Source organism: Delphinus delphis, chromosome 8 (genome assembly GCF_949987515.2).
Source record: "Delphinus delphis chromosome 8, mDelDel1.2, whole genome shotgun sequence".
NCBI lineage: Eukaryota > Metazoa > Chordata > Mammalia > Artiodactyla > Delphinidae > Delphinus > Delphinus delphis.
The window spans coordinates 35,987,367-36,011,121 of record NC_082690.1 but is presented as its reverse complement, the minus strand read 5'-3'; positions in this window follow the sequence as shown (position 1 = coordinate 36,011,121).

The window sequence follows — 23,755 nt, the reverse complement described above, 5'->3', positions numbered from 1 at the left end:
ATGTCAATTAGATCTATCTGGTCTACTGTGTCATTTAAACTTGTGTTTCCTTATTAATTTTCTGTTTGGATGATCTGTCTATTGGTGTAAGTGGGTGTTAAAGTCCCCCACTATTATTGTGTTACTGTCAATTTCCTATTTTAGAGCTGTTAGCAGTTGCTTTATTTACTGAGGTGCTCCTATGTTGGGTGCATATATATTTGTAATTGTTATATCTCCTTCTTGGGTTGATCCCTTGATCATTATGTAGTGTCTTTCCTTGTCTCTTGAAACATTCTTTATTTTAAAGTCTATTTTATCTGATATGACTATTGCTACTCCAGCTCTCTTTTGACTTCCATTTGCATGGAATATCTTTTTCCATCCCCTCACTTTCAGTCTGAATGTGTCCCTAGGTCTGAAGTGGGTCTCCTGTAGACAGCATATATATCAGTCTTGTTTGTGTATCCATTCAGCGAGCCTGTGTCTTTTGGTTGGAGCGTTTAATTCATTCACATTTAAGGTAATTATTGACATGTATGTTCCTATTGCCATATTCTTAACTGTTTTGGGTTTGTTTATTTAGGCCTTTTTCTTCTCTTGTGTTTCCCACTTAGAGAAGTTCCTTTAGCATTTGTTGTAGAGCTGATTTGGTAGTGCTGAATTCTCTTAGCTTTTGCTTGTCTCTAAAACTTTTGATTTCTCCATCAAATCTGAATGAGATCCTTGCCAGGTAGAGTAATCTTGGTTGTATGTTCTTCCCTTTCATCACTTTAAGTATATCATGCTACTTCCTTCTGGCTTGCAGAGTTTCTGCTGAGAAATCAGCTGTTATCCTTATTGGAGTTCCCTTTTATGTTATTTGTTGTTTTTCCCTTGCTGCTTTCAATAATTTTTCTTTGTCTTTAATATTTGCCAATTTGATTACTATGTGTCTCGGTGTGTTTTTCCTTGGGTTTTTCCTGCCTGAGATTCTCTGCACTGCCTGGACTTGGGTGGCTATTTCCTTTCCAACGTTAGGGAAGTTTTTGACTATAATCTCTTCAAATATTTTCTCAAGTCCTTTGTCTCTCTCTTCTCCTTCTGGGACCCCTATAATGTGAATCTTGTTGCATTTAATGTTGTCCCAGAAGTCTCTTAAGCTGTCTTCATTTCTTTTCATTCTTTTTTCTTTATTCTGTTCCACAGCTGTGAATTCCACCATTCTGTCTTCCAGGTTACTTATCCGTTCTTCTGCCTCAGTTATTCTGCTATTGATTCCTTCTAGTGTAGTTTTCATTTCAGTTATTGTGTTGTTTATCTCTGTTTGTTTGTTTTCTAATTCTTCTAGATCTTTGTTAAACATTTCTTGCATCTTCTCGATCTTTGCCTCCATTCTTTTTCCAAGGTCCTGGATCATCTTCACTATCATTATTCTGAATTCTTTTTCTGGAAGGTTGCCTATCTCCACTTCCTTTAGTTGTTTTTCTGGGGTTTTATCTTGTTCCTTCATCTGGTACATAGCCCACTGCCTTTTCAACTTGTCTGTCTTTCTGTGAATGTGTTTTCGTTCCACAGGCTGCAGGATTGTAGTTCTTCTTGCTTCTGCTGTCTGCCCTCTCAGTAGATCTATTTCTAAAAGTTTTTTGTAAGTGGAAAGTCTTCCTGGGTAGGAGCTTTATATAGGTGGAGAGAACTTCTCACTCTCCTCAGATGGTTTGTCTCTTTTCTTTTAAATAAATATTACTTGCTTTGATTTGATTTGTGTTTTTGCTTTGTTATGCAGTCTGGGGTTAAATACTGGGCAACCAGTGCTCTGCAAGGCTGTATAGGAGATCCAATGCATGAATAAATTTCCCTTTTTTCTACCCTGATTTTTCCATGTGTGTGTGTCTACGTGTAATTTTAAAGACTTTCAAAGAATTTTAACCCTCTTACTGCCCTAGACTGAGATTAGTATGGTTTCAACCAGTAGTCTATTGTGACTCTCAGAGCTTTGGCCTTCTAATCTACCTTGTTTGCATTTTTTCCTTGACCTGTTGAATCTCTTTCACTAAAATATTTTTAACAAAGTCAAGCACAGACTTTGGAATGCAATTAAGAGAGCAGAAGTTTTCATTCAACAGTTTCTTTGGTAAAAATTACTTTTGTATGTGACAAAGTATCAAAAAAGAAACAAACAAGTAAACCAAAGCAGTACTCTAGCTTGTTTTATAATATCCTAGATGATATCAAATTACTATCTTCTACGAAATTAGGCCAAATTATAATTCTCAGTACATAAAAAACATTATAAAAGTTTTACTTTTATAAATTTAATTTACTATAATTGCTATAATTTAATTATTTTTACTATAATTTAATATTTTTATAATTTTACTATATTTATTACTATATATATAAAATATATATAATATATATATAAACTTTATATATATATAAAGTTTATATTTATATAAACTTTATATTTTATATTTATATAAATATATTTATAAATACTTTTATATTTATAAATACTTTATATTTATATATATATAAACTTTATATAATATATAAAAATTTATAAATTTTTAAATACTTTATATTTATAAATACTTTATATTTATATATATATAAACTTTATATATATAAATATATAAACTATATATATAAAATATATAAAAATTTTACTATATTTATTACTATATTAAATTTACTAAATTTAATAATTTTACTATAATTTAATAATTTCATTATTTTTATTTGCTCTTTCTTTGAAAATTTACATGTTGTGATGAGATGTCATGACTCTTCAAAATCTGAAATGAGGATATATAAAATCTTTTTCATTAGTAAAGTTGATATGAATTGAATACTTTTGAGACATATAGAACTGTTTGCCATAATGTATAGGAAAAGACTGTAGCATGTACCACATGCAATAATTATAGAACAGCTCTCAAAGGATTAAAGTACTAGAAATTGTACAGTACCAATCTGCAATCAGATAAATTAATCCTCAGAGGAGTAATGCACCAGAGTCTCAAGTAATCAGTAATAATTGTGTCATATTACTGAAGCACACTCCAAGAAGTATAGTTTTCCCTACCTACTGAGTTGGCCTACAACAACAGAAATTTATTAAGCTGTGACAAAAATGCAGGCCCATGATCAATGGAAATCCAAGAGATTCAAGTACAAATGTAACACTACTATTGCCAACTTTTTCTTTCCTTCTTTTTCTTACCATTTTAACTTTATTTTTTATTAGACAAATTTTGTTAATACTACATTTTTATTTACCATGATAAAAAATAATTGCAAATGCTTGAATAATTAAAAACAAAGAAAATAATTTTGTTATAATAAACATAAACATTTTGATAAAGGGATTTACTTAATATTAATACTTTTTTTTAACTTTAAAAAAGTGTCTTCATCTTTAAGCAGTATACTGTATGGCCATGTAACTGTTAGCATTTTGCAGAAAGCATATATTAACTGTATATAAAAATAAAAGTTATACTGCAGTAAGTAATACTAAAAGCCTGGGTTAATGAGTTTAACTCTGATTTGAGTTATTTCAAATGTCTCTGTTAATAATAATGTCCATTCCAAAGCCATCAAATAATGTTAATTAAATCTCTGCTTAGTTTCACAGTTGTGTTTAATTAGATCAATCACTTTTTGAAATGTAACAGGCTATAAAAAGAATGATCTATTGACAGAATGTTTAATGGCCAATTGTTAGCTGCCACATTTGATCCCTGAACGACCATCGGGTATGTGGAAAAGTAAAATGCGTTAAAAGCATCACATACATTAACAGGTTTTGTAGATTAAGAGGTTAGTGCATGCAATTCAAATGGTTTCCTTTCTATATTAGAAAGGAGTAGTTACAAGATGATCTTAGTGGTATATACTGAAGCTTTTCAATGAAGACAGAAGTTACATTTATAATAGCCTTACTATGGTTATTTGAAATATGCTTTTACTAGATAGACCTTAATTTTTGGCAGTAAAAAAGTGCCATAAGGTGAATATAGACTTTAATACTGCTTATGGGAAAGTTAAATTAATACCCTAAGGGAAAATATGCCCAAAGGATACATCTTCTATAGAGAGTCATAATTATTACTAAGCCAATATAATAATATACACTTTCTTGAACAAATTACAATAGGTTTACAAACAAGATTTCAATTAAAGTTCATTTCCTATATCCTGAGAGAGTAAGCTGGTTTTTTTGCAGTGTTTTGTAAAAACACAATTAATTCCAAGTTTATTTTTTAATGGGTAGGAGTTAGTGTGCCAAAATGATTTTGTTTAATTTAGGTAACCCTCAATTTTCACATTATCATTTAGAACATGGTGAGGTCGAATGGAATTCAAAATGTAAGAACATTATAATGATGTCAATAAAAAGCAATTTTACTATGTAAATAGTTGACTTTTAAACTTTTCTGACTTTGAAAATTATGAGAAAATGCAATTTCTTTCTTTAAGGAAGTTATTTGAAAGAAGTATGGGATAAAATGTTTAATTTATCATAAATTAAGAAAAACAACTACATTTATATTACATAAATCAGATGATTACCATTAAGCACTTTCTCTGTGCATCTTAATTTGCAAGTCACAATGTAAAATAGAGGACAGTTATTTCTAATAATATTTAAAATATTATAATATCACACTAAGATCCAGAATTTAAACATTTGACATGTAGAAAGATAACTTTATTAAATCTTAAAATTATTATATAAAAACAACGAAATATCCATGCTGCTCTACTAATACAAAGCTTAACAGAGTGCAATCAGTGATTAGTCTATAATAACTATATATCTCCATATTCTGAACTCCAAAGATGACAGGGAACCTCTTTAAGAAGAGGGATTCAGAGAGAGAGCCGGTTCAACCTCCTCAGCAAAATGCTGATATAATGGATTACCTTGTTAGAGATTGGGGATGGGCATGCATGCTTACACAGCTTTTACTTCATCTTTTTTCCAGTTATATGTATTATGTATTGATTTCCCATCCCTAGGTCCCAACATCATTCTGTAAAAAACAAAAACAAAATCCCAAATTAAAAGTGATTTAGCATATTTTTCTTAAAATCAAATATAGTATATAAATTATTATGACTATGTAAAGATTGTTCTTAAGTTGTTCCATGTAGTGTAACATGATTACATTTTCTTTCTTGGTTGGATTTTTATCTTGTTTTTCTGGAGTTAATCATTGCCTAACCAACTTTTTTCTTGATTGTATAATCTAGTAGGGCAGATACCATTGTTTCTTTTGTTCACTGATGTATCCTAAAGTATCTAGTACAACTGAAGCACATTGCAAGCTCAATGAACATTTTGCCAAATTAAAAATATTTATTGTCTAAGCTGTAATAGAACTATAACATTTCTCACTTTATGATCAGTCACATCAGCTAATTCTTTGGTTCCAGTTTTATTCTTAGAGACACATCCCGTAAAGCCTTATATATTGTTCCCATTGAATAAGTTTCTACTGCATGGCTGTGATACTAGGAAATCCCTTTTATTGTCATCCTGGAAATTTGTCTTTTTTATTTTCCTATATGAGAGCTCTTATTTCTTGGATTACTTAATATTCTCTTTCTTTGTTTACTCACTTGTTTTGGTGAAGAATATTCTTTAGTATCCTCCTGTGAAAGGATGTAGAGATGGAAGAATTTTTGTAGCTACATATCTAAAATTGGCTATGTGTTAGAGTGGCTAGAAAGTAAATTCTACATTAGAAAATAGTTTGCTCATTTTTTGGACAGTTCAGATTTACAGTAATGCTTTTGTAAATTCTGATGTCATTTGATATATCCGTGACATATTTTGTGAAATGACCTCCTGATCTAGAGACCTTGTTATTTGGAAATCTCTATCCTACAATTCTGAGAAATTTGTTATTTTTATTTCTTGAATGATTTGCTCCTTTTATTTTTCCCCCTCTAGACTAGTTTTCCTTCTTTGGACTTAGCATCTCTTGATTTAATTATATAATTTTCTTATCTCATCTTTTTTTGGTTATTTTTTAAAAATTCTGCTTTGTGGAAAATTTGCTCAGTATTTTCCCAATGCTATGATGGCGGTATTTTATTTATGCTATCCTATTTTCAGTTTTGAAGTTCAGATTCTTTGAATATCAGTTTTTATTATTTTAATAGCATCTAGTTTACTTTAACATAATGCTTTATCTGCTCATATTTCATTGAAGACATTTATTATTTTTATTTTCTTAAAGTTATCTTCTGGTCTGTTAAATGTTTATTTTTTTATTTAGTTTTGTTTGGACTTTTTTATTTTTAAGTTAGAAGTTTTTAGTGATGATTGGTTTTATATCTTTATATGAGGTACACAAAAATGCTCTTTGGAAGCATTGAGCATGTTGGCATAACTTTCCAACAAAATATAGTTTAGAGAAAGGAAAAAGCATATTCAGAGGTACAGAGTCTTGAGACAGCATGGCATTTTAGGAAACAAAGTATTTAAGTGTGGTTAGAACTTGGGGATCAGAGAAAAACTAAGCTGTGCAAAGAACTATCAGAAAATTAAAGCATCAAAGCATAAAGAAAATGTAAGGAGTATTCCAGCATAGGGCATATAGTATAATGATTTGTTATCTGGACTAGTTACCAGGAAATTTAGTTGGCATTGGCTGTGTGAACTTTGATAAATCCCTTAATCCGGGGGTCCCCAACCCCTGGGCCGCTGATCGGTAGGAACTGGGCCGCACAGCAGGAGGTGAGTGGCGGGTGAGAAAGCGAAGCTTCATCTGCATCTCCCCGTTTCTTCCCATCACTCGCATTACCGCCTGAACCATCCCCCCACACACACACCATTGCTTGCATTACTGCCTGGACCATCATGCCCCCACCGCCGACTCCATCCGTGGAAAAATTGTCTTCCCCATAACCGGTCCCTGGTGCCAAAAAGGTTGGGGGCCGCTGTTCTGTGTAATGAATTTATTAGTTTGGGACTACTTTCACTTTTCTTTCCAACCCTGATTTAATTGAGATGTTAACAGCCACAAGAACAAGGCCCGACTGGCAGATCCTTTTGAAATTTCAGACACTTTGGCATCCCCCTAGTAATCTGATGGCCCTCAACAAATCTGGTGAAAATTATTTTTTCCTACACACACCATAGAATGTTTTATGCATTGCTTCAAGTGTAGATTCACTTAATTCCATTCTGGCAAAGAATTTTAGGTTTCAGTGAATCACAGAACTATGGAATTCCAGTAATGCTATAAACATTAGTTATGAACTAGCCCAACTGACTAGCTGATGCTTGAATTCTTTCCACAGCATCTCTGCCAGTGGCTATCTTTACTAAGATAGAATATTTCAAGTGATATTTAACTAGATACTCTCAAATAAGTCCATGCTTTAGATTGCTCTGATTGAAAGTTATTCCTTATATCATTCTTGTCATAGTTCTAATTTTCATGGCCTTGGAGGTGGTAATTAAGTGGAAACTATCATGAAGTGTTATTTTAAGAAATGGAGATAATGGATTTCTAGTGCCTAGCCCAGTGTGTGCCTCTTTGGCAGTCAGAAAATGTTAGTGATTATTTGTTCTTCAAATACTTGAAGGCAGGAATCAAATTATACTCCTCCCAAATTCAGGCTTATCTCCTCAGTGCGAACCAGCCTAAATTCCTGTAATTATGGCTCAGCTGAGAGGGTCTGTAGTCCACTAAAATTTGAGATTGCTTCAGCTAGTTTTTTGTTTTTGTTTTTAATCATTCTTAGAATATGGAGAAGTCACTATCAAGCTTCAAAAGTGGAAAAAAACCAGCAATGGAGAGGCAGTTGAGATCATCCAGGAAGACATGATAGAGGTTAGGCTAGGAGAGCAGCTGAGTAGGTTTTAGTGGTAAAGTACGTAGGATTTCCTAATAGATTACTATACAGTTAGGAGAGGATAAAAGGAATTAAGGTTGATTTCTCAATATTTGGGTTGTACAACAGAGGGGATTGTGGTACCATTTATGAAATGGGGAAGACTAGTGGGGGAACAGATTTTGTTTTGGACTTCAGTTTCAAGTGACTAAAAGATACCCTGGAGAAGATCTTAATTAGGATGTTGGCTAAAGATAGCTAATGGAAACTTATCTCATTTTAAAATTATGACCACTAACCTCAAAAGCACAGCTAGTCATTTGGACAGCCCTGCTACATTTCCCATAATGATTTGCTCTCCTGTTCTCTTAGACTGATGTTTCTCAAAGTTAAGGTGCACACAAATCACTTGGAGACCTTATTAAATGCAAGTCCTAAAAATCTTGTGAGATACCTGAGAATCTGCATTTCCAACAAGCTGTTGGTGACACCAATGTTTATTGATCCTCAGATTCTCTTTGAGTTGCAGCTCTTTTCCATTTCCATTTACTCTTACATTTCCTAATCCTCCTTCATTGATGATACTGTGCCTTATTCAAGCAGAAAATAGAAGAAATCAGAGAATTTTTACATACTTTCACCATTAAATTTTTACATACTTTCACCATTAAATCTACCAACACACTCAGTCAGTAGGTCTTCCCTCTTTCACTAATGGGCTTCTACATAAGGCCAAACCCTCTGCTTATTTACTAGATTGCGTTCCCTCTTATCCCACCATTGCTACCTCCAAGCATCATTACATTTTCACTTTTTATAGAATCATCCTCTTCAACATACTTACGTGCTGAAATTTACCCTAGCTTTAAGATTAAAAAAAAAAGGGGGAAATTGTATTGATATTTCCTTTACTGCCCTATTTCTTTGCTTCCTTTTAAAGTAAAACTTTCAACAAAAGCATATATGTGTCCTTCTTTTCTCCATTGCTTTCTTTCCATTTAGCAGTGATAATTCTAGTAAATAGCTATTACTAAAACTAATCATTTACTTTACATTGCCAAATATAATGGTAAATGCTCAGTTCTCATTTGATCCCATTTATCAAAATTATTTGCATAGTTTTTGAAACACTATCTTCCCTTGGCCTTTGTGACACCAACTTCTCTTCGATTTTCCTCTGACATGACTGGTTAGCCTTTTCTGCCTTTTTGCTGGCTTCTAATTCTCTTTGACCTCTAAATTTTAGAGTACTTTGTATGTCAGTTATAGGGCCTCTCCATTATTACATCTATACACCAACTCTAAGTCAACTCATACTGTTTCATGTATTTAAATACTGTATGTGGAGACTTCCCTGGTGGTCCAGTGGTAAAGAATCCTCCTCACAATGCAGAGGACACGGATTCGCTCCCTGGTCAGGGAACTAAGATCCCACATGCCGTGGGGCAACTAAGCCCGTGCACCATAACTACTGGCTTGTGTGCCTCAACTAGAGCCCACGCACCACAGCTACAGAGCCCACATGCCCTGGAGCCTACGCACCACAACTAGAGAGGAGAAAACCAACACACCACAACTAGAGAGAAGCCCACGTGCCACAACGAAGAACCAGTGTGCCACAACGAAGGATCCCGCATGCCTCAACAAAGATCCTGCATGCCACAACAAAGACCTGATGCAGCCAAAAATAAATTAATTAAATAATAAATAAATAAATCTTAAAAAATACTGTATATGTTCTTGAGTCCTAGAAATACATCTTTAGCCCAGATATTTTCACTGACCTACAGTCCCATATCTAAGATGACTTTGTAATTTATTGTTCAAATTAGAACACTTTCGAATATGAGAGTAATTATTTTGTGACAACATTTGTAAAAGAGGACTGACACTCTCAACAGTTTTATATGATCACCATATTTACACCCAATTGCTCACTTACCATATGCATTTGGATTTTATGACAATGATGGTTGATTGTCAACAAATACCCATTTTTGCTTTCTTTTTTAAAAAATTTTATTGGAGTATAGTTGATTTACAATGTTGTGTTAGTTTCAGGTATACAGCAAAGTGAATCAGTTATACATATACATACAATCTTTTTTGGATTCTTTTCCCATATAGGTCATTACAGAGTATTGAGTACAGTTCCCTGTGCTATACGATATGTCCTTATTAGTTATCTATTATATATAGTAGTGTGTATATGTCAATCCCAATCTCCCAATTTCTCCCTCCCCTCCCCTTACCCCCTGGTAGCCATATGATTGTTTTCTACATCAGTAACTCTATTTCTGTTTTGTAAATAAGTTCATTTGTACCATTTTTTTAGATTCCACATATAAGCTATATCATATGATATTTGTCCTTCTCTGTCTGACTTACTTCACTCAGTATGACAATCTCTAGGTCTCCAGTGATAGAACAGTAGATCTTCAGCTGTGCATGTAACTTCCTAGAATAAGAACTCACTATCCAGACATCTGTCTCTTACATTTGGATGTGATAAGTTGACTTAAGTTTTGGGCAATAAATTATGAAGTAAATTGGTATATGCAACTTCTAGGAAGTGGCTTATATATAGTGAATATTCCCTCCTTTTGTCCTTTTTCTTGTTCTTCTGCCTAGATTATGAGTGCAGAAGCCCTAAGTAGAAGCTACACATTGAGAAGTGCAGAAAATTAGAAGGAACTTGGATATTGATAGTTTATGAGTCATCAAACTAGCCCCCTGAACTGCTTTTGTTTATGTGAAAGATAAACACATACACTGTTATAGCCACTTGTTAATTTAGTATTTATTACAATTGATTCTAACCTTTCCTAATAGATGTGCCTGACACTTAATTTTTTTGACAAATATTTGTTAAATGACTGGTACTGTCTAGACATTTGAGATACAAGTCAACAAAAAAGTGGTCTCCTCAGGGATTACATGCTAGCAGATAGAATCTTACAAATATATTCTAGTAAAAGATTAATGTATTAAATAATAAATAGCATACTAAATAGTATATTATATTAAATGATAAAGGCTAAGGAAAAAAAGAAAAAGTAGAGAATGGTTAAGGGTTTTAGAAGTTATGGCAATAGGGAGAAGTTTAACATTATAAATGGAGTGATCTCTTGAATAGGCTAGACCTCATTCTTAGGCAGGTGACAGAGAGTAAAGCATTGAACAAGGCAAGTAGTTTGCCCATGAACATATCTGGAGGGAAGACCTTCCAGGAAGAGACACCTCCAGAGGCCCTAGGTTAGGAGTTTGCTTGTTTTAGGAAAAGTAGGGAAGTTAGTGAAGCAGGAACTGAGTGTTTTCAGGGACAGCATCGAGATGAGGTCTGAGAGGTAATGGAAGCCAGATAATAAAGGGTCTGTATGCCATAGTAAAGACTGGCTTTTACTCCGAATAAATAGAGAGCTATTGAAAGATTTTGAGTAGAAAAGTGACGTGATCTGACTTTAGTTTTAATAAGATCTCACTAGCTGCAATGTGAAAATATACTGTGGTGGGAAGGGGTGTGAGGAAAGGGTAAAAGCAAGGAAACCACTTGTAGGCTACTGGATTAATCAGTATATGTCGATCCCAATCTCCCAAATTATCCTTCCCTCCTTATCCCCTGGTAACCATAAGTTTGTTTTCTACATCTGTGACTCTACTTCTGTTTTGTAAATAAGTTCATTTGTACTCTTTCTTTTTAGATTCCACATATATGATATCACTTATACACACTACTATATTTAAAATAAATAAATAAGAACCTGCTGTATAGCACAGGGAACTCTACTCAATACTCTGCAATGGCCTGTATGGGAAAAGAATCTAAAAAAAAAAGAGTGGACATATGTATATGTATCTGATTCACTTTACTGTATCCCTGAAACTAACACAACATTGTAAATCATCTATACTCCAATAAAAATTAAAATAAAATAAAAGGCTACACTTGGCAAAAGAAAGGATATATTTCCAATTTATTTAATTCACGATGGAAAAACAATCTGAGGAAATGATTAAATTTCCTTATACTATCTCAAAAACACAGATTATAGACAGAAAAAAAAATAATTTATCTCTGAAGTTCTGTTCCTCAGCTTACTAAGGAATACCTCTGATCATTAGGACTGGTTTTCTGTTTAAAAATTGGAAACACAGATTAGGGTTTTTTTTGGTTTTTTTTTTTAATAGTGTCAGTTCTTTTATTTTAAAATTAATTAATTTATTTTAACATCTTTATTGGCATATAATTGCTTTACAGTGTTATGCTAGCTTCCGCTGCACGACAAAGTGAATCAGCCATATGCATACATACACCCCCATATCCCCTCCCTCTTGCATCTCCCTCCCACCCTCCCTATCCCACTCCTCTAGGTGGTCATAAAGCACTGAGCTGATCTCCCTGTTTATGCATAATATTACAGTTACCAGAATTAATTTTTGTGTCTCAAGAGTGATATAAATGTCACGTACATTCAAACAAAGCACATATTTACAGCTTATTCTTCCACATGGAAAATACATTAATAGTTATACCTTTCTTTTTTTTTACTGTTTTATTAACATTAATAGTCATAACCTTTTTATTCTTCTGTGTCCCAGGAGTGCTTTAGGTTGGAGTACATTTTATAAATTTTAAAATGAAATAAAAATAAGTACCTATAATGATATCCAAATTTTTATGGCATATTATATTAACTTTATTTAGAAGAATACTTTAACACATGTAAATAAGTCATAAACCATTTTAAAATTCTGGGAAGTAATTTAGTGTAAGCCTTCATTTTATTTGTTGCTATACAACACACACACATAACACACATGTCATATTTTTATTATCATTATTTCTTTCAATTTTAGTTTATAAATGAAAATTTTATTTTCTAATAGAATATATGAAAAACTAACAGGTGAAAATGATGTAAAAACACTACAGCAATATATTTATTTAAGTCATAAAAGTCTACATAATTATTTTCTGTCCTTAGTAACCTGTAATTTAGAGATGATCCCCAGGTATTTGACTATTTATGCCACGCATGTTTATATTTACAAAAAAATTAAAATAGCAAAAATTACTTTGTTTTTCTTGCTTTTATATGCTGCTTGCTAAGACAAAATATTCATATTTTACACATATATAATAAATGGATGCAATTAGAGTAAATTATTTGTCTGCAGTTTGTAGGTATACAGATTTTATCAATCTATAAAAATGTGCAAATTACACAACAAAAATAAGAAAAAATATATATAATACATATATAGATAAGAAGAAGGAAGGAAGGAAGGGAGGGAAGGAAGGAAGGGGGAAAGGAAGAGAGGAAAGAAAAACAGAAAATGTACTAGCTATGAACTAACCCCATATGAAAATAAAATGCTTAATTCAGACTCAGTTTTACCAAGCTTTTTCTTATATGGAAATTGCTCAGAAGTGACATTAAAATAGAATTTCCCAACCAAGCTTATGAAGATTTTTAAAAAGCCAATAGATTAGACATTATACATTACATTTATAAACCAAAACAGCATAGCATTTTTCATTTCTAAACCACTAGATTCTGGTACTGATTCAAACTGAAATTCCAAAGATTGCAAGACTCAGATATCTTATATTAAATTGACTGCCTAGTTTCTTGATTGTCATTTAAAATTATAAACCATTCCAATTCTAATATATGGGATAAGGTTTCTATTGCAAAATCACTTGGTTTTTTTTTGAATTTTATTTATTTTTTTATACAGCAGGCTCTTATTACTTATCTGTTTTATACAATTAGTGTATATATGTCAATACATATCTCCTAATTTATCCCACAACCACAACCACCCCTGCCCGTTTTTCTCCCTTGGTGTCCATATGTTTGTTCTCTATATCTATGTCTCTATTTGGGCCTTGCAAACCAGTTCAATTGTACCATTCATCTAGATTCCACATATATGCGTAAATATACGATATTTGTTTTTCTCTTTCTGACTTACTTCACTCCACTCTGTTTGACTATCTCTAGGTCCATCCACGTCTCTACAAATGACCCAATTTCATTCATTTTTATGACTGAGTAATATTCCATTGTATATATGTACATCTCCTTTATCCATTTGTCTGTCCATGGACATTTAGATTGCTTCCATGACCTGGCTATTGTAAATAGTGCTGCAATGAACATTGGGGTGCATGTGTCTTTTTGAATTATGGCTTTCTCTGGGTATATGCCCAGTAGTGGGATTGCTGGGTCACATGGTAATTATATTTTCAGTTTTTTAAGGAACCTCCATACTGTTCTCCATAGTGGCTGTATCAATTTACGTTCCTACCAACAGTGCAAGAGGGTTCCCTTTTCTCCACACGCTCTCCAGCATTTGTTGTTTGTAGATTTTCTGATGATGCCCATTCTAACTGATGTGAGGAGATACCTAATTGTAGTTTTGATTTGCATTTCTATAATAATTAGTGATGTTGAGAAGCTTTTCATGTGCCTCATGGACATCTGTATTTCTTCTTTGGAGAAATATCTGTTTAGGTCTTCTGCCCATTTTTTTTTTTTTTAACGTCTTTATTGGGGTATAATTGCTTTACAATGGTTTGTTAGTTTCTGCTTTATAACAAAGTGAATCAGTTATACATATACATATGTTCCCATAGCTCTTCCCTCTTGCGTCTCCCGCCCTCCCACCCTCCCTATCCCACCCCTCCAGGCGGTTACAAAGCACCGAGTCAATATCCCTGTGCCATGCGGCTACTTCCCACTAGCTATCTGCCTTACGTTTGTTAGTGTGTATATGTCCATGACTCTGTCTCGCCCTGTCACAGCTCACCCTTCCCCCTTCCCATATCCTAAAGTCCGTTCTCCAGTAGGTCTGTGTCTTTGTTCTCTTCTGCCCATTTTTTGATTGGGTTGTTTGCTTTTTAATATTGAGCAACATGAGCTGTTTATATATTTTTGAGATTAATCCTTAGTCCATTGATTTGTTTGCAAATATTTGCTCCCATTCTGAGGGTTGTCTTTTGGTCTTGTTTATGGTTTCCTTTGCTGTGCAAAAGCTTTGAAGTTTCATTAGGTCCCATTTGTTTATTTTTGTTTTTATTTCCATTTCTCTAGGAGGTGGGTCAAAAAGGATCTTGCTGTGATTTATGTCATAGAGTGTTCTGCCTAAGTTTTCCTCTAAGCGTTTGATAGTTTCTGGCCTTACATTTAGGTCTTTAATCCATTTTGGGCTTATTTTTGTGTATGGTGTTAGGGAGTGTTCTAATCTCATACTTTTACATGTACTTGTCCAGTTTTCCCAGCACCACTTATTGAAGAGGCTGTCCTTTCTCCACTGTACATTCCTCCCTCCTTTATCATATATAAGGTGACCATATGTGCCTGGGTTTATCTCTGAGCTTTCTATCCTGTTCCATTGGTCTATTTTTCTGTTTTTGTGCCAGTACCATACTGTCTTGATTACTGTTGCTTTGTAGTATAGTCTGAAGTCAGGGAGTCTGATTCCTCCAGCTCCATTTTTCGTTCTCAAGATTGCTTTGGCTATTCGGGGTCTTTAGTGTTTCCAGACAAATTGAAATATTTTGTTCTAGTTCTGTGAAAAGTGCCAGTGGTACTTTGATATGGATTGCATTGAATCTGTAGATTGCTTTGGGTAGTAGAGTCATTTTCACAGTGTTGATTCTTCCTATCCAAGAACATGGTATATCTCTCCATCTATTTGTATCATCTTTAATTTCTTTCATCAGTGTCTTATAATTTTCTGCATACAGGCTTTTTTCTCCTTAGGTAGGTTTATTCCTAGATATTTTATTCTTTTTGCTGCAATGGTAAATGGGAGTCTTTTCTTGATTTCACTTTCAGATTTTTCATCAATAGTGTATAGGAATGTCAGAGATTTCTGTACATTAATTTTGTATCCTGCAACTTTACCAAATTCCTTGATTAGCTCTAGTAGTTTTCTGGTAGCATCTTTAGTATTCTCTATATATAGTATCATGTCATCTGCAAACACTGACAGATTTACTTCTTCTTTTCTGATTTGGATTCCTTTTATTTCCTTTTCTTCTCTTATTGCTGTGGCTAAAACTTCCAAAACTATGTTGAATAAGAGTGGTAAGAGTGGACAACCTTGTTTTGTTCCTGATCTTAGTGGAAATGCTTTCAGTTTTTCACCATTGAGGATGATGTTGGCTGTGGGTTTGTCATATATGGCCTTTATTACGTTGAGGAAAGTTCCCTCTATGCCTACATTCTAGAGGGTTTTTATCATACATGGGTGTTGAATTTTGTCGAAAGCTTTCTCTGCATCTATTGAGATGACCATATGGTTTTTCTCCTTCAATTTGTTAATATGGTGTATCACACTGATTGATTTGCATATATTGAAGAATCCTTGCATTCCTGGAATAATCCCCACCTGATCATGGTGTATGATCCTCTTAATGTGCTGTTGGATTCTGTTTGCTAGTATTTTGTTGAGGAATTTTGCATCTATGTTCATCAGTGATATTGGCCTGTAGTTTTGTTTCTTTGTGACATCCCTGTCTGGTTTTGGTATCAGGGTGATGGTGGCCTCGTAGAATGAGTTTCGCAGTGTTCCTCCCTCTGCTACATTTTGGAAGAGTTTGAGAAGGATAGGTGTTAGCTCTTCTCTAAATGTTTGAAAGAATTCGCCTGTGAAGCCATCTGGTCCTGGGCTTTTTTTTGTTGGAAGATTTTTAATCACAGTTTCAATTTCAGTGCTTGTGATTGGTCTGTTCATAGTTTCTCTTTCTTCCTGATTCAGTCTTGGCAGGTTGTGCATTTCTAAGAATTTGTCCATTTCTTCTAGGTTTTCCATTTTATTGGCATAGAGTTGCTTGTAGTAATCTCTCATGATCTTTTGTATTTCTGCACTGTCAGTAGTTATTTCTCCTTTTTCCTTTCTAATTCTATTGTGTATTCTCCTTTTTTTTCTTGATGAGTTCAGGTAATTGTTTATCAATTTTGTTTATCTTTCAAAGAACCAGTTTTTAGTTTTATTGATCTTTGCTATCATTTCCTTCATTTTGATCTGATTTTTATGATTCCTTTTGTTCTGCTAAATTTGGGAGTTTTTTGTTCTTCTTTCTCTAATTGCTTTAGGTGCAAGTTTAGGTTGTTTATTTGAGATGTTTCCTGTTTCTTAAGGTAGGACTGTATTGCTATAAACTTCTCTCTTAGAACTGTTTTTGCTGCATCCCATAGGTTTTGGGCCATCGTGTCTCCATTGTCATTTGTTTCTAGGTATTTTTTGATTTCCTCTTTGATTTCTTCAGTGATCACTTCATTATTAAGTAGTGTATTGTTTAGCCTCCATGTGTTTGTATTTTTTACAGATCTTTTCCTGTAATTGATATCTAGTGTCATAGCATTGTGGTCAGAAAAGATACTTGATACAATTTCAATTTTCTTAAATTTACCAAGGCTTGATTTTTGACCCAAAATATGATCTATCCTGGAGAATGTTCCCTGATTACTTGAGAAAAATGTGTAATCTGCTATTTTTGGATGGAATGTCCTATAAATATCAATTAAGTCCATCTTGTTTAATGTATCATTTATAGCTTGTGTTTCCTTATTTATTTTCATTTTGGATGATCTGTCCATTGGTGAAAACGGGGTGTTAAAGTCCCCTACTATGAATGTGTTACTGTCAATTTCCCCTTTTATGGATGTTAGTATTTGCCTTACGTATTGAGGTGCTCCTATGTTGGGTGCATAAATATTTACAATTGTTATATCTTCTTCTTGGATCGATCCCTTGATCATTATGTAGTGTCCTTCTTTGTCTCTTCTAATAGTCTTTATTTTAAAGTTTATTTTGTCTGATATGACAATTGCTACTCCAGCTTTCTTTTGATTTCCATTTGCATGGGATATCTTTTTCCATCCCCTCACTTTCAGTCAGTTTGTGTCCCTAGGTCTGAAGTGGGTCTCTTGTAGACAGCAAATATATGGGTCTTGTTTTTGTATCCATTCAACCAGTCTGTGACTTTGGTGGGAGCATTTAATCCATTTACATTTAAGGTAATTATCGATATGTATGTTCCTATTCCCATTTTCTTAATTGTTTTGGGTTTGTTATTGTAGGTCTTTTCCTTCTCTTGTGTTTCTTCCCTAGAGAAGTTCCTTTAGCATTTGTTGTAAAGCTGGTTTGGTGGTGCTGAACTCTCTCAGCTTTTGTTTGTCTTTAAAGATTTTAATTTCTCCATCAAATCTGAATGAGATCCTTGCTGGGTAGAGTAATCTTGGTTGTTGGTTTTTCTCCTTCTTCAGTTTAAATATGTCCTGCCAGTCCCTTCTGGCTTGCAGAGTTTCTGCTGAGAGATCAGCTGTTTACCTTATGGGGATTCCCGTGTGTGTTATTTGTTGTTTTTCCCTTGCTGATTTTAATGTTTTCTTTGTATTTAATTTTTAACAGTTTGATTAATATATGTCTTGGCATGTTTCTCCTTGGCTTTACCCGTATGGGACTCTCTGTGCTTCCTGGACTTGATTAACTATTTCCTATCCCATATTAGGGAAGTTTTCAACTATAATCTCTTCAAATATTTTCTCAGTCCCTTTCTTTTTCTCTTCTTCTTCTGGAACCCCTATAATTCGAATGTTGGTGTGTTTAATGTTGTCCCAGAGGTCTCTCTGAGACGGTCCTCAGTTCTTTTCATTCTTTTTTTCTTTATTCTGCTCTGCAGCATTTATTTCCACTATTTTATCTTCCAGGTCACTTATCCATTCTTCTGCCTCAGTAATTCTGTTATTGATCCCATCTAGAGTATTTTTCATTTCATTTATTGTGTTGTTCATCATTGCTTGTTTCATTTTTAGTTCTTCTAGGACCTTGTTAAATGTTTCTTGCATTTTGTGTATTCTATTTCCAAGATTTTGGATCATCTTTACTATCATTATTCTGAATTCTTTTTCAGGTAGACTGCCTATTTCCTCTTCATTTGTTAGGTCTGGTGGGGATTTATCTTGCTCTTTCATCTCCTGTGTGTTTTTCTGTCTTCTCATTTTGCTTATCTTACTGTGTTTGGGGTCTCCTTTTTGCAGGCTGCAGGTTCATAGTTCCCGTTGTTTCTGGTGTCTGTCCCCAGTGGCTGAAGTTGGTTCAGTGGGTTGTGTAGGCTTCCTGGTGGAGGGGACTAGTGCCTGTGTTCTGGTGGATGAGCCTGGATCTTGTCTTTCTGGTGGGCAGGTCCACGTCTGGTGGTGTTTTGGGGTGCCTGTGGACTTATTATGATTTTAGGCAGCCTCTCTGCTAATGGGTGGGGTTGTGTTCCTATCTTCCTAGTTGTTTGGCATAGGATGTACAGCACTGTAGCTTGCTGGTTATTGAGTGAAGCTGGGGGTTGGTGTTGATATGGAGATCCCTGGGAGATTTTCAGCATTTGATATGACTGGAGCTGGGAGGTCTCTTGTGGACCAGTGTCCTGAAGTTGGCTCTCCCACCCCAGAGGCATAGCACTGACTCCTGGCTGCAGCACCAAGAACCTTTCATCCACACAGCTCAGAATAAAACGGAGAAAAAGAAGAAAGAAAGAAAGAAAAAGAAAAAGGAAAGAAAGAAAGAGGATAAAAGAAAATAAAATAAAGTAAGATAAAATAAAATAAAGTTATTAAAATAAAAAATTATTATTATAAAAAAATATTTTTTAAGTAAAAAAAGAAAAAAAAAACGGACGGCTAGAACCCTAGGACAAATGGTGAAAGCAAAGCTCTACAGACAATATCTCACACAGAAGCATGCACATACACACTCACAAAAAGAGGAAAAGGGGAAAAAATAATAAATCTTGCTCTCAAAGTCCACCTCCTCAATTTGGGATGATTTGTTGTCTATTCATTTATTCCACAGATGCAGGGTACAACAAGTTGATTGTGGAGATTTAATTCACTGCTCCTGAGGCTGCTGGCAGAGATTTCCCTTTCTCTTCTTTGTTCTCACAGCTCCCGGGGCTCAGCTTTGGATTTGACCCCACCTCTGCGTGTATGTCGCTGGAGGGCGTCTGTTCTTTGCTCAGATAGGACAGGGTTAAAGGAGCTGCTGATTCGGGGGCTCTGGCACACTCAGGCCTGGGGGAGGGAGGGGCACGATGTGAGGCGAGCCTGCGGCGGCAGAGGCCAGCATGATGCTGCACCAGCCTGAGGCCCGCCGTGCGTTTTCCCGGGGAAGTTGTCCCTGGATCCCGGGACCCTGGTAGTGGCTGGCTGCACAGGCTCCCCGGAAGGGAGGTGTGTATAGTGTCTTGTGCTCGCACACAGTCTTATTGGTGGTGGCAGCAGTGGACTTAGTGTCTCATGCCCATCTCGGGAGTCCACACTGTTAGCCGCGTCTCTGGAGCTGGCGCCCATCTCTGGAGCTCCTTTAAGCAGTGCTTTCAATCCCCCTTCCTCGAGCACCAGGAAACAAAGAGGGAAGAAAAAGTCTCTTGCCTCTTCGGCAGGTCCAGACTTTTTCCCGGACTACCTCCCGGCTAGCTGAGGCACACTAGCCCCCTTCAGACTGTGTTCACGCCACCAACCCCAGTCCTCTCCCTGCGCTCCGACTGAAGCCAGAGCCTCAGCTCCCAGCCCCGCCTGCCCCGGCGGGTGAGCAGACAAGCCTCTCGGGCTTGTGAGTGCCGGTCAGCTCCTATCCTCTGTGCAGGAATCTCTCCGCTTTGCCCTCTGCACCCCTGTTGCTGCGCTCTCCTCCATGGCTTCGAAGCTTCCGCCTTCCACCACTGTCAGGCTCCACCCGCGAAGGGTCTCCTAGTGTGTGGAAACCTTTCCTCCTTCACAGCTCCCTCCCATTGGTGCGGGTCCCATCCCTATTCTTTTGTCTCTTTATTTTTTTTTCTTTTGCCCTACCCAGGTACGTGGGGAGTTTCTTCCCTTTTGGGAAGTCTGAGGTCTTCTGCCAGTGTTCAGTAGGTGTTCTGTAGGAGTTGTTCCACGTGTAGATGTATTTCTGATGTATCTGTGGGGAGGAAGGTAATCTCCATGTCTCACTCTTCCGCCATCTTCTCCACCGTCTCGGAAAATTTTTAATCACAGTTTCAATTTCATTACTTGGGATTGGTCTGCTCATGTTTTCTATTTCTTCCTGGTTCAGTCTTGGAAGGTTATACCTTTCTAAGAATTTGTCCATTTCTTCCAGTTTGTCCATTTTGCTGGCCTAGAGTTGTATGTAATAGCCTCTTAATGATGCTTCGTATTTTTGCAGTGTCAGTTGTAACTTCTCCTTTTTCATTTCTCATTTTGTTAATTTGAGTCCTCTCCCTCTTTTTATTGATGAGACTGGTTAAAGGTTTACCAATTTTGTTTACCTTCTCAAAGTACCAGCTTTTAGTTTTATTGATCTTTACTATTGTTTTCTTTGTTTCTATTTCATTTATTTCTGCTCTGATGTTTATGATTTCTTTCCTTTTACTAACTTTGGGTTTTCTTTGTTTTTCTTTCTCTAGTTCGTTTACATGTAAGGTTAGATTGTTTATTTGAGATTTTTCTTTTTCCTTGAGGCAGGATTGTATTGCTATAAACTTCCTACTTAGAACTGCTTTTGCTGCATCCCATAGGATTTGGATCATCATGTTTTTCTTGTCATTTGTCTCTAGGTATTTTTTGATTTCCTCTTTGATTTCTTCAGTGGTCTCTTGGCTATTTTGTAATGTATTGTTTAGCCTCCATGTGTTTGTGTTTCTTATGCTTTCTTTCCCTTTAATTGATTTCTAATCTCATAGTGTTGTGGTCGGAAGTGATGCTTGATATGATTTCAGTTTTCTTAAATTTGCTGAGGCTTGATTTGTGACCCAAATGTGATGTATCCTGGAGAATGTTCTGTGTGCACTTGAGAAGAAAGTGAAATCTGCTGTTTTGGGATGGAATGTCTTATAAATATCAATTAAATCTATTTGGTCTTTTGTGTCATTTAAAGCTTGTGTTTCCTTATTAATTTTCTGTCTGGATGATCTGTCCATTGGTGTATGTGGGGTCTTAAAATCCCCCACTATTATTGTGTTACTGTCAATTTCCTCTTTTAGAGCTGTTAGCAGTTGCCTTATGTATTGAGGTGCTCCCTTGTTGGGTGCATATATATTTATAATTGTTATACGTTCTTCTTGGATTGCTCCCTTGATCATTATGTACTGTTCTTCCTTCTCTCTTGTAACATTCTTTATTTTAAATTGTATTTTATCTGATATGAGTATTGCTACTCCAGCATTCTTTTGATTTCCATTTGCATGGAATATCTTTTTCCATCCCCTCACTTTCAGTCTGTATATGTCCCTAGGTCTGAAGTGGGTCTCTTTTACACAGCATACATATGGGTCTTGTTTATTGTATCCATTCAGCGAGACTGTGTCTTTTAGTTGGAGCATTTACTCCATTCACATTTAAGGTAACTATCAATATGTAGGTTCCTATTACCATTTTCTTAACTGTTTTGGGTTTGTTTTTGTAGGTCCTTTTCTTCTCTGTGTTTTCCAATTAGAAACGTTCCTTTAGCACTTGTTGTAGAGCTGGTGTGGTGGTGCTGAATTCTCTTAGTTTTTTCTTGTCTGTAAAGCTCTTGATTTCTCTGTCAAATCTGAATGAGTTGCTGGCTGGGCAGAGTAATTTTGGTTGTAGGTCCTTCCCTTTCATCAGTTTCAATATATCATGACACTCCCTTCTGGCTTGTACAGTTTCTGCAAAGAAATCAGCTGTTAACCTTGCATGTTGTCATTTTTCCCTTGTTGCTTTCAATAATTTTTCTTTGTCTTTAATGTTTGTCAGTTTGATTACTATGTGTGTTGGTGTGTTTTTCCTTGGTTTTATCCTATATGGGACTCTGTGCTATCTGTACTTGCTTGGCTATTTCCTTTCCCCTGTTAGAGAAATTTTCAACTATAATCTCTTCAAATATTTTCTCGGGTCTTTCCCTCTCTCTTCTCCTTTACAGACCCCTGTAATGCGAATGTTGTTGCATTTAGTGTTATTCCAGAGGTCTCTTAGGCTGCCTTCATTTCTTTTCATTCTTTTTTTCTTTATTCTGTTCTGCAGCAGTGAATTCCACCATTTGTCTTCCTGGTCACATATCTGTTCTTCTGCCTCAGTTATTCTGCTATTGATTTCTTCTAGTGTATTCTTCACTTCAGTTATTATATTGATCATGTCCATTTGTTTGTTCTTTAATTCTTCTGGGTCTTGGTTAAACATTTCTTGCATCTTCTGGATCATTGCCTCTGTTCTTTTTCTGAAGTTCTGGATCATCTGCATTCTCATTATTCTGAATCCTCTTCCTGGAAGATTGTCTATATCCACTTCATTTAGTTGTTTTTCTGGGGTTTTATGTTGTTCCTTCATCTGGTATATAGCCCTCTGCCTTTTCATTTTGTCTGTCTTTCTGTGAATGTGGTTTACGTTCCACAGCCTGCAGGATTGTAGTTCTTCTTGCTTCTGCTGTCTGCCCTCTGGTGGATGAGGCTATCTAAGAGGCTTGTTCCAGCTTCCTGATGGGAGGGACTGGTGGTGGGTAGAGCTGGGTGTTGCTGTGGTGGGCAGAGCTCAGTAAAAATTTAATCCCCTTGTTTGCTGATGGGTGTGGCTGAGTTTCCTCCCTGTTGGTTGCTTGGCCTGTGGCACCCAACACTGGAGCCTACATGCTCTTTGGTCAGGCTAATGGCAGACTCTGGGAGGGCTCACATCAAGGAATACTTCCCAGAACTTCTGCTGCCAGTGTCCTTGTCATGGCAGTGAGCCACAGCTCCCCCATGCCTCTGCAGGATACCCTCCACCACTAGTAGGTAGGTCTGGTTCAGTCTCCCCTGGGGTTACTGCTCCTTCCCCTGGGTCCCAAAGTGCACACTACTTTGTGTGTGCCCTCCAAGAGTGGAGTCTGTTTCCCCCAGTCCTGTCAAAGTCCTGCAATCAAATCCCTCTAGCCTTCAAAATCTGATTCTCTCGGAATT